Source organism: Lygodium microphyllum, chromosome 3 (assembly GCF_053477565.2).
Source record: "Lygodium microphyllum isolate KBCC chromosome 3, Lygodium_microphyllum_v1.1.10, whole genome shotgun sequence".
NCBI lineage: Eukaryota > Viridiplantae > Streptophyta > Polypodiopsida > Schizaeales > Lygodiaceae > Lygodium > Lygodium microphyllum.
Window position 1 is genome coordinate 121,783,517 of NC_141137.1, and position 8,748 is coordinate 121,792,264.

Consider the following 8,748-nt stretch of genomic DNA (forward strand, 5'->3'; position numbering starts at 1 on the left):
ATGCAACGGCCCTGTAAGTCACTCATCTTTCTTGTTCATAGTTACTATGTTTAATTAGAATGCATTATTGTATGGTGGACTGATGTGTAGTTGTTTCTTTTTTTTGCAGAGTCCGTTCGATGCTCCTTTTTGCGACGGGACGAGCTTTCGGATGGTGAGGATATATAGCTTGCCCTTGGGTCCCTGGAGCTCACATAGCCTTCTTTTTTGGTCGCCTGATCTGTGTAGACATTTTCTATGTAGTGGTGGTATCTTGTCATGATTGTACCAGTCGCTTTCATTATGCGATCGTGTATTTATTTCATGTATCAGTGTTATGATTTAAGTACACTTTGTTTTTGTTTACATGAGCATTGTACACAGTGCAGAAACTATTTTGTATTCCATGTTACCATTGCTATTAGCGTCGCAAATTTACATGCACGCGTCATTATTGGCATCATTATTAGCGTCGCAGAGCGTCGTTATTAGCGTTGCTATTTGCGTTGGTATTAGTGTTGCAGCGTCACAAATGCAATGCTGATATCGACGCAAATAGCGACACTGATAACGACGTTGATACCGACTATTTTATGGTGTCGCCAATAATGACACTTTTTGCGATGACGGGGGCAAATTTTGTTATTTACATTTTCGTCGCTTTTAACATCGGTATAAGGCCTATATCTTGTAGTGAATAACTAAATAATTGGAAAAAGCTTGCATTTTGGCAACCCATTGAAAATTTGAAGAGTAGCACAACACCCCACAAACATGGTTGAGTGATAGCATGATATATAGCACACACACGCGCATATGTGCACACACACACACACACACACACACACACACACACACACACACACAAACTCTCTCTCTCTCTCTCTCTCTCTCTCTTCATAATCAATGGGACACTCTGGTGGTAAGCCACTTATTTTATTAACCTATTGGCTTGGGTTCAAATCTCCCTTTTTTCTACATCTGCCATATGGGATGTAAGAGTTTAATCCAAGACCTTCTAGTCACTACACATTTAACTTAACCAACTGAGATACACCTATTCTCCCTCTTTCTCTCTCTCTCTCTCTCTCTCTCTCTCTCTCTCTCTCTCTCTCTCTCTCTCTCTCTCTCTCTCTCTCTCTCTCTCTTTGCATGGTTGTGATGTATGACCTGCCTATGTGTGGGATGTAGGAGTTGAATCCAAGACCTTCTAGTCACTACAAATTCAACCTAACCAACTGATAGTACATCTATACTCTCTCTCTCTCTCTCTCTCTCTCTCTCTGTGCATGGATGTGATGTATGGCCTACCTACTATGTGGTGAGATGACAATTGGAATCGATGGTTCATGACCCTTTCTTAATTAACATACTTGAGCAAACAAGATTACAATAAAAATGTTGTAGCTAAATATGGGGCTACATAGAATACTTCCAATTTGAGGCCTTAATCTTATGAGTAAATTGTTCATGGATACTTCTAATTATTATCATTTGTAGTAAATAATTTTTTTGTTTCTTTTTTCCCGTGCTTGTCCTATCACTCACTCCCTTCTTGTAGATGTAGGCATGACTCAAGTATGACTTTAGCATGAATCAATATGATTGGAGCATAACATTAAACTTAGATGTGGTCTGAGTTTAAGTAACCTGGCAATGGAGATTGATGCTGAATTGGTATCTCTTTGGGTGGATGCCCACACATGTTATCTTTCTTCATACTTGTCATATTACTTTCTATATATTCATTAATCCATGTATAAATGGTCAATTTGGGATCTAATTAGAAAATCAAGAGAATTGGATGAGAAATGCAGTGTTGATGGAATCAAGACAGTGTGAGACTCAAGCATAACATTAGTTGAAATCTTCAAGTTCATGCAAAGGTTGAGTGAGAATTGTGCTAGCTTATGTATGACTCAAGCTAGAATTCATGATGGGTTGCAATTGAGCTACACATATTCCACTACTGGCTCAAAAGACCCATGTTCATAACTCCATGGAGCTTTAGAATGTAATAAGAACAAAAACTTAAGACTCAAAATTAGGTCTCATGGACCTATTTTTACATGTGGATTAGTTGGAATCTCAAGCTCAAGATTAACTAAGTTAAATCCAAACTTACAATATTACAACTAGCCACCTTGAATGATGGAATAGACCAATAGTGTGAACTAAACAAGCAAGGCTTTGATATTATGCAATGATTGAAGGGTGGATTCCTAAGACACAATGAGGGTTGTTGGTGTAAGACATTAGCATACATTCCTAAATAGAGCCTCATTTTTTCTTCTATCTATGTGGATTCATTGTGGGCTAGGGTTTCTCTTGATTTTGGCTAGAACTCACAAGTGAACATATGAGAATAGAAATTGACTACTCATACCTTGAAAAAGAGAGGAGATAAGTATGGAAGTTAACTTTTATAATACAATGGCTTCATTTTAATTAGGCAATATTGTGCTTGTACTCCAAGAAGTTAATTCTTTAATCTATATTAATTTATGTAAAAAGAACAAAACATGAACTTGGGATATAATTCTTTTATCACTAGATACTTCTATTCTTCATGCCATGAAGTTCAATTCTAGCCCTTCACATTGTGGCAGGCCCTAATTAAAGGCTTGTTTATTAGTGCTATGTTTGGAAGGTACTATAAATAGTTTCAAGTTTGTAAAGAGTTAAATCCTAGTAAATCTGGCATTAAGACACTAATTAATCCCCCTCCTTTATGGTTGATTGATGCAGGATGCAAGGAGCTGGAAGAAGGCAAAGCTTTCAGAAATCTAGGAATCCGAATGGGGTTTGGGGTCTCATTGAAACAACAATGGGAATGGGTGACGAGCAAAGTAAAAAAAAAGCTAGATTATCTCAATGGACTCCAGTGCTCATTTGCTGGTAGAATGGTTGTTCTTAAGCACATTTTGATACCTTCCACAATATATTTCTTAGCATGCTAGAGGCCTTCAAAAGTTCAACTCAAAAGCTAGAAACACTTGCCAGAAATTTCCTATGGTTAGGTAGTAGTGAGCAATTTAAGATTCCTAAGGTAGCTTGGGAAGACTGCACTCTTCCAAAGGAATTGGGAGGATTAGGACTCCCTAACAACCTAGAAAAGATAGCCAACAAGATGGCAGCAAAATGAATTCCAAGAACATTCCAATATGAAAATGAAGACTGGGTTGTACTCATCAAGGCCAGTTGTAGGAATTTCTCTATCTTGAACTATCCAATATGAAAAGAGATGAATCCTTTAACACTTGCTTTCAATCAAGCAAAAGTCAAAGTCAAAGGGTGCTCAAACTTGATGAGAAAAATTTGGCTTTCATGGCTTACTTTCAAATATGAGGTCGGCATTTCTCCAATCTGTAACTTCACTCTTCCATGTAGTGCTTCTGACTCTATCTGGCTTAGCATATTTCATGGCTTGGTGGAGGAAGAGCAAATTCCTATCGCATACAAGATGCTCAAGAAAGGAATCAGACATCTAGGACTACTCTCAAGGGGACTGGAAAGATCTAGACACTCTAAATAACTAGTTTCATCTGTCAGGGGAAGAAATCACCCTCATATTGCAGAGAATGAACTCTTGGGGACTACACATTTACCATTACGATTCAGTTGAATAAGGAATTTAACTTCAGAGGGATTTGTTGGTTAAATGATAAACCACTTCTACCTATTCAAGAGAGAAAGGAGTCACCCAGCAAGATAGTCAATAAACTGAACAAGAGATGGCACATCAATTGGGGTCATCACCGATGGAATTACAAATTCCATATGATCTAGATTTCCAACATCTAGCCTAAAAAATCCAGCCTACTATGGCTGATTCATTTGAAAGCAATCTGGACATGCTCCAGAGCTAAAAAGCTAGTAGGCATTGGCACCGGTCTTTGCCCTCGGTGTCACAAAGAAGAGGAAACCATCCCCCATCTTTTCTTTTCATGTCAATTTAATCGAAATGCCTTGAATCTGCTACAAAAATTGATTTTCCCTTTTCATCCCTCAACCATAACATGAAAATAATTAATTCTTGGTGAAATTTATGGAGTGCATCTAGTCATTTGGAGTTGGTTGCGCAGTTTATTTCTATGGAAGATATGGATTTCTCAGAATAAAAATTTATTTGAACAGCTTATTGTGGATCCAATGCATAGTTTTAAAGAGAAGTTTTTGTTTCAGGCCAAGACTCAAAGTAAACAACTGGCTAAAGACTGCAACAAGCATCTCTCAACCCGAAATAAGAAAAAGGAAAACCCATACGAAGGACTGGGCATCGAGATGAAGAACTTCCTCATTCATGAAGAAAAGAGAAAGAAAATGGAGCGCAGAGAAGCATGCTTTATTGCAATGTATGAAAAGCCTAATGCACCAACACCCTTGATGTAATGGAAATGAAAAGCTAAGAAAATGTAAATAGAAGGTAGTCTACTTAGTAAACAAATATAGAAGGTAGTCTACTTAGTCTAGTTGGGTGGACTCCTACTTAAGTCCACATTTTGTAATACTCCTCTTTTACTCCTAATTTTACTGCTACAACTTATCGTTTGCGCGAGAAAAAAAAGAGAGTACATGAAGTGAAAAGATAAGTTTTTGAAAGGACAGACCTAGTAAGAAAAGAAAATATATACCAAGAAAAGATAAAGACTTGCAAGAAGGTAGAATACACTTTTTGAGAGGGAGGATGACAAGAGAGATGGTTTGTAGATTAAATTTATGTGCACAAAAGAGAAAAATAAAAGGAAACATGAGGAAGAGGAAAAGGAAGAGGAAAAGTCTTAAACTTTTAATAAAAGAGGAAGAGAAAAAGGCTTTAATTCTTTAATAGAAGAAAGAGGAAGGGGAGTATAAAGAGCAACATGAAAATGTTTCTATATACAAACAACTTACAAGATGATGCAATATAATATAGCCCTCCCAAGATAAGACTAGAGGCTAGGTTCAAAAGATTAACAAAGGTGAAAGGATTATCTGACGATCAACAAAAATGAATATAAAAAGATGAAAAACTCTCTAAAATGGCTATGATAAAAATTAGTTCTTGCTTACCACATGTTTCCATTGGTGACTTGTTTCACTCTCTCTTCATAATCTTGCATTCTCTCTTTTGAATCTTCCTCTCTTACATGGGGTCATGGGATAGGTGTGGGAACCATTAAAAACTTAGGTGTGGATCCATGGTAACATGTAGGATAGATAATGTACACATGTCCATGCACTAGTGTCAATTAAAACCCAAAAGTTAAGAGAGTGGGAGATAGAGAGTCTCATTTAAATAATAAGGATGTAGCAACAATGTAGAGCACGATGAGAGAGAGAGAGAGAGAGAGAGAGAGAGAGAGAGAGAGAGAGAGAGAGAGAGAGAGAGAGAGAGAGAGAGAGAGAGAGAGAGAGAGAGAGAGAGAGAGAGAGAGAGAGAGAGTGTGTGTGTGTGTGTGTGTGTGTGTGTATGTGTGTGTGAGTGATAAAAACACCAAGGGTAGACGTCATCATTACTCTATAATAAATTATTCTAACATTCATCATTACTCTATAATAAGAATGTGAAATTATTCTCATTTGAAAAATATTTTCACTTAAGAAGAATCTAGGACACAGTACAGTGGTACACCCAAGGAATGAAGACAATGTCCTAGCTTTTTGCAAGCAATGTCATAAAGTTGACAAGGTCAACCATCATCATTACTCTATATTGAATACTTTGACTATTGAGCCAATAAAACTTCTAAAAACATTGCCATTTCCTTCTTCTTAAAGACAACATTACACTTGAACAAAGATTGGAAACCACACAAGGAATGAAGACAAAGGCCTAGCTTTTTGCAAGCAATGTCATAAAGTTGACAAGGTCAACCATCATCATTACTCTATATTGAATGCTTTGACTATTGAGCCAATAAAACTTTTGAAAACATTGCCATTTAGTTCTTCCTAAAGACAACATTACAATTGAATAAAGATTGGAAACCCTAGAAAAACACAATATTAGTGAGTTTAGGAATCTCCCAATTTCCATTTTTCGAATACTAAAAATGTGGCACGCAAATAACATGCCTATAAGTTTCTCAAAACCATATGATGTGACCTATCATTGGAAAGCACTTGGAAAATGGAATCTATTGAGCTATAGAACGCTTGATTTGGAGTTATAGTGTTGAAGTTATGACAAATACAAAGATTTGACCACGTGTCCCGAACTTATGGGAAATTCCCATATTCCCCAATATGGTGTTGAAAGGAATTTAAGTACCCTTGCATAGGCAAGACAAAAATCAAAGTAATAATGAATGTAAATAGGTATAGACATGCAAGCACATGTGTGTGTAGTGCATGGAAAACTCACCTACATACACACAAGCACACACGTGCACGCACACATACACACAGACACACACACACACACACACACACACACACACACACACTCTCTCTCTCTCTCTCTCTCTCTCTCTCTCTCTCTCTCTCTCTCTCTCTCACTCTCTCTCTCTCATGGCTCACTAACTTGCTTGCTCTCTCCCCCCCTTGTTGGAAAGAAACATTATAGTAGTGTTTATTTCACATGAATATTTTCTATTCTTAGATCTTGTAGCATTGGAATCCTTGTGTCAAACATATGTTTAAATCACTCATATTTCTTCTAACAACTCTAAGTAAGGTTTATGCTTCCTTAGAGCTATCATTTAGGCCTTCAAATGTTTTGAAAAAAAAAACTTGAGATTTTTTATAAATAAAATGAGGATTTTATAGAAGAATTCATACAAAGAATTTGATAGATAAGACTTTCATGAGAAATGAGTGGACTATCCAAATAATATTGTCATAATGCTGGAATTTTGTAAGTGATGAAATAGAAAGCATCATAGAGTCAACTAACGGACTATTAAGGAGGATTTATTCAAGGAGCATTGAGAATTGCACAATACATCCAACGTTAAACCCTCTATTGTATGTAGCATCAAGGCCACTCATTTAACACACACACATGCGCGCGTGCACATACACATGCATGCACACATGCAAGTGTACACGCACGCACACACACACACACACACACACACACACACACACACACACACACACACACACACACACACACACACACACACACACACACACACACACACACACACACACACACACACACACACACACACACACACACACACACACACGAAGGAGGAGGAGGAGAATATGGGAAAGAAAATTAAAAGGCTCCATTCCATCACCATAAAGTCTAGGGTATCCTTTTAGCCACATCCAATCATCATAGAGAGAAAGAGCTATCATCAAAATATAAAAGACTACTTGAGACATGGTTGTTTTAAATCCATAAAGCCATGACTACAAAGGCAAGGCTTATGCCAATGAAGAGGATGGTTGACAGTTCCCACTCTGTTGTACATTGGCAAGCCAATTATTAGTTGTGTAGCTACATACACACATTCTACTAGTTGACCTTATGGAGTGTTGACTCTCACATACCCTTGCACAACACAAAATCTCAATCATACACCCACTTTAAAACTATTTTACTCACTTAGTTGCTTGTTCAAGCCTCCAATACATGATTATTATATGAAGGCTTGGCCATATGGGCATATCACACTCTTACACACACACACACACACACACACACACACACACACACACACACAAGACTTATCATTGCCTCTCCTATACACACTTACATAGTACATGATTGAGACACATGCACACACACAAATATATTTAACTTCTTCTTGCACTACAAGGATATGAGGGTATAGCAACGCCCATTAGCAACGATAAATAGCGGCGTTGCTATTTGTGTCGCTAATGCTAATAGCGACGCAAATAGTGATGGTACCTAGACGAAAAAACGCGGGCCGAAACCCGAGCGCATCATTTTTCGCACATTCACGAAAGAGAGAGCGAAAGGGAGAGTGAGAGGGAGACAAAGAGAGAAAGAAGGAGAAAGAAGGCTTGTCACCGCCACCGCCGCCATCGCCGCCGTTCGCGAAGAAGAGGAGGATGTGTATGGAGGGCGAAGAGGAGCCGTTGTCGCGAAGAGGAGTCACCAAACCCTTCTTCGAGCCTTTATGGTGAGTGCATTGTCCATTCTTGCTTTGCTTTTGTGTTTTCTCTCTCTCTTTTACTTGTTTTTGGTATAATTCGTGTGTATTGAGAAAGGGAGAGGAAATCAGAGAGAAAGAGAGGGAGAGGGAGGGAGAGGAAATGAGAGAGGGAGAGGGAGTTCTCTCTCTCTCTCTTACTTGTTTTTGGTATAATTCGTGTGTATTGAGAGAGTGAGAGGAAATGAGAGAGAAAGAGAAAGAGAGAGAGAGGGAGAGGGAGAGGGAGGGAGAGGAAATGAGGTATAATTCGTGTGTATTGAGAGAGGGAGAGGAAATGAGAGAGAAAGAGAGGGAGAGGGAGAGGAAATGAGAGAGGGATTGGGAGGGAGAGAGAAAGAGAGGGAGAGGGAGAGAAAATGAGAGAGGGAGAGGGAGTTTTCTTTCTCTCTTTTACTTGTTTTTGGTATAATTCATGTGTATTGAGAGAGTGAGAGGAAGGGAGAGGGAGGGGGAGGGAGAGGGAGAGGGAGTGAGAGGAAATGAGAGAGGGAGGAAATGGGAGAGGAAGAGGAAGGGAGAGGGAGGGGGAGGGAGAGGAAACGAGAGAGAAAAGAGGGGGAGGGAGACATTAAACATAATAGGGAAATGAGAGAGGGAGGGGAAATGAGAGAGGGAGAGGGAGAGGGAGGGAGAGAGAAAGAGAGAGGGAGGG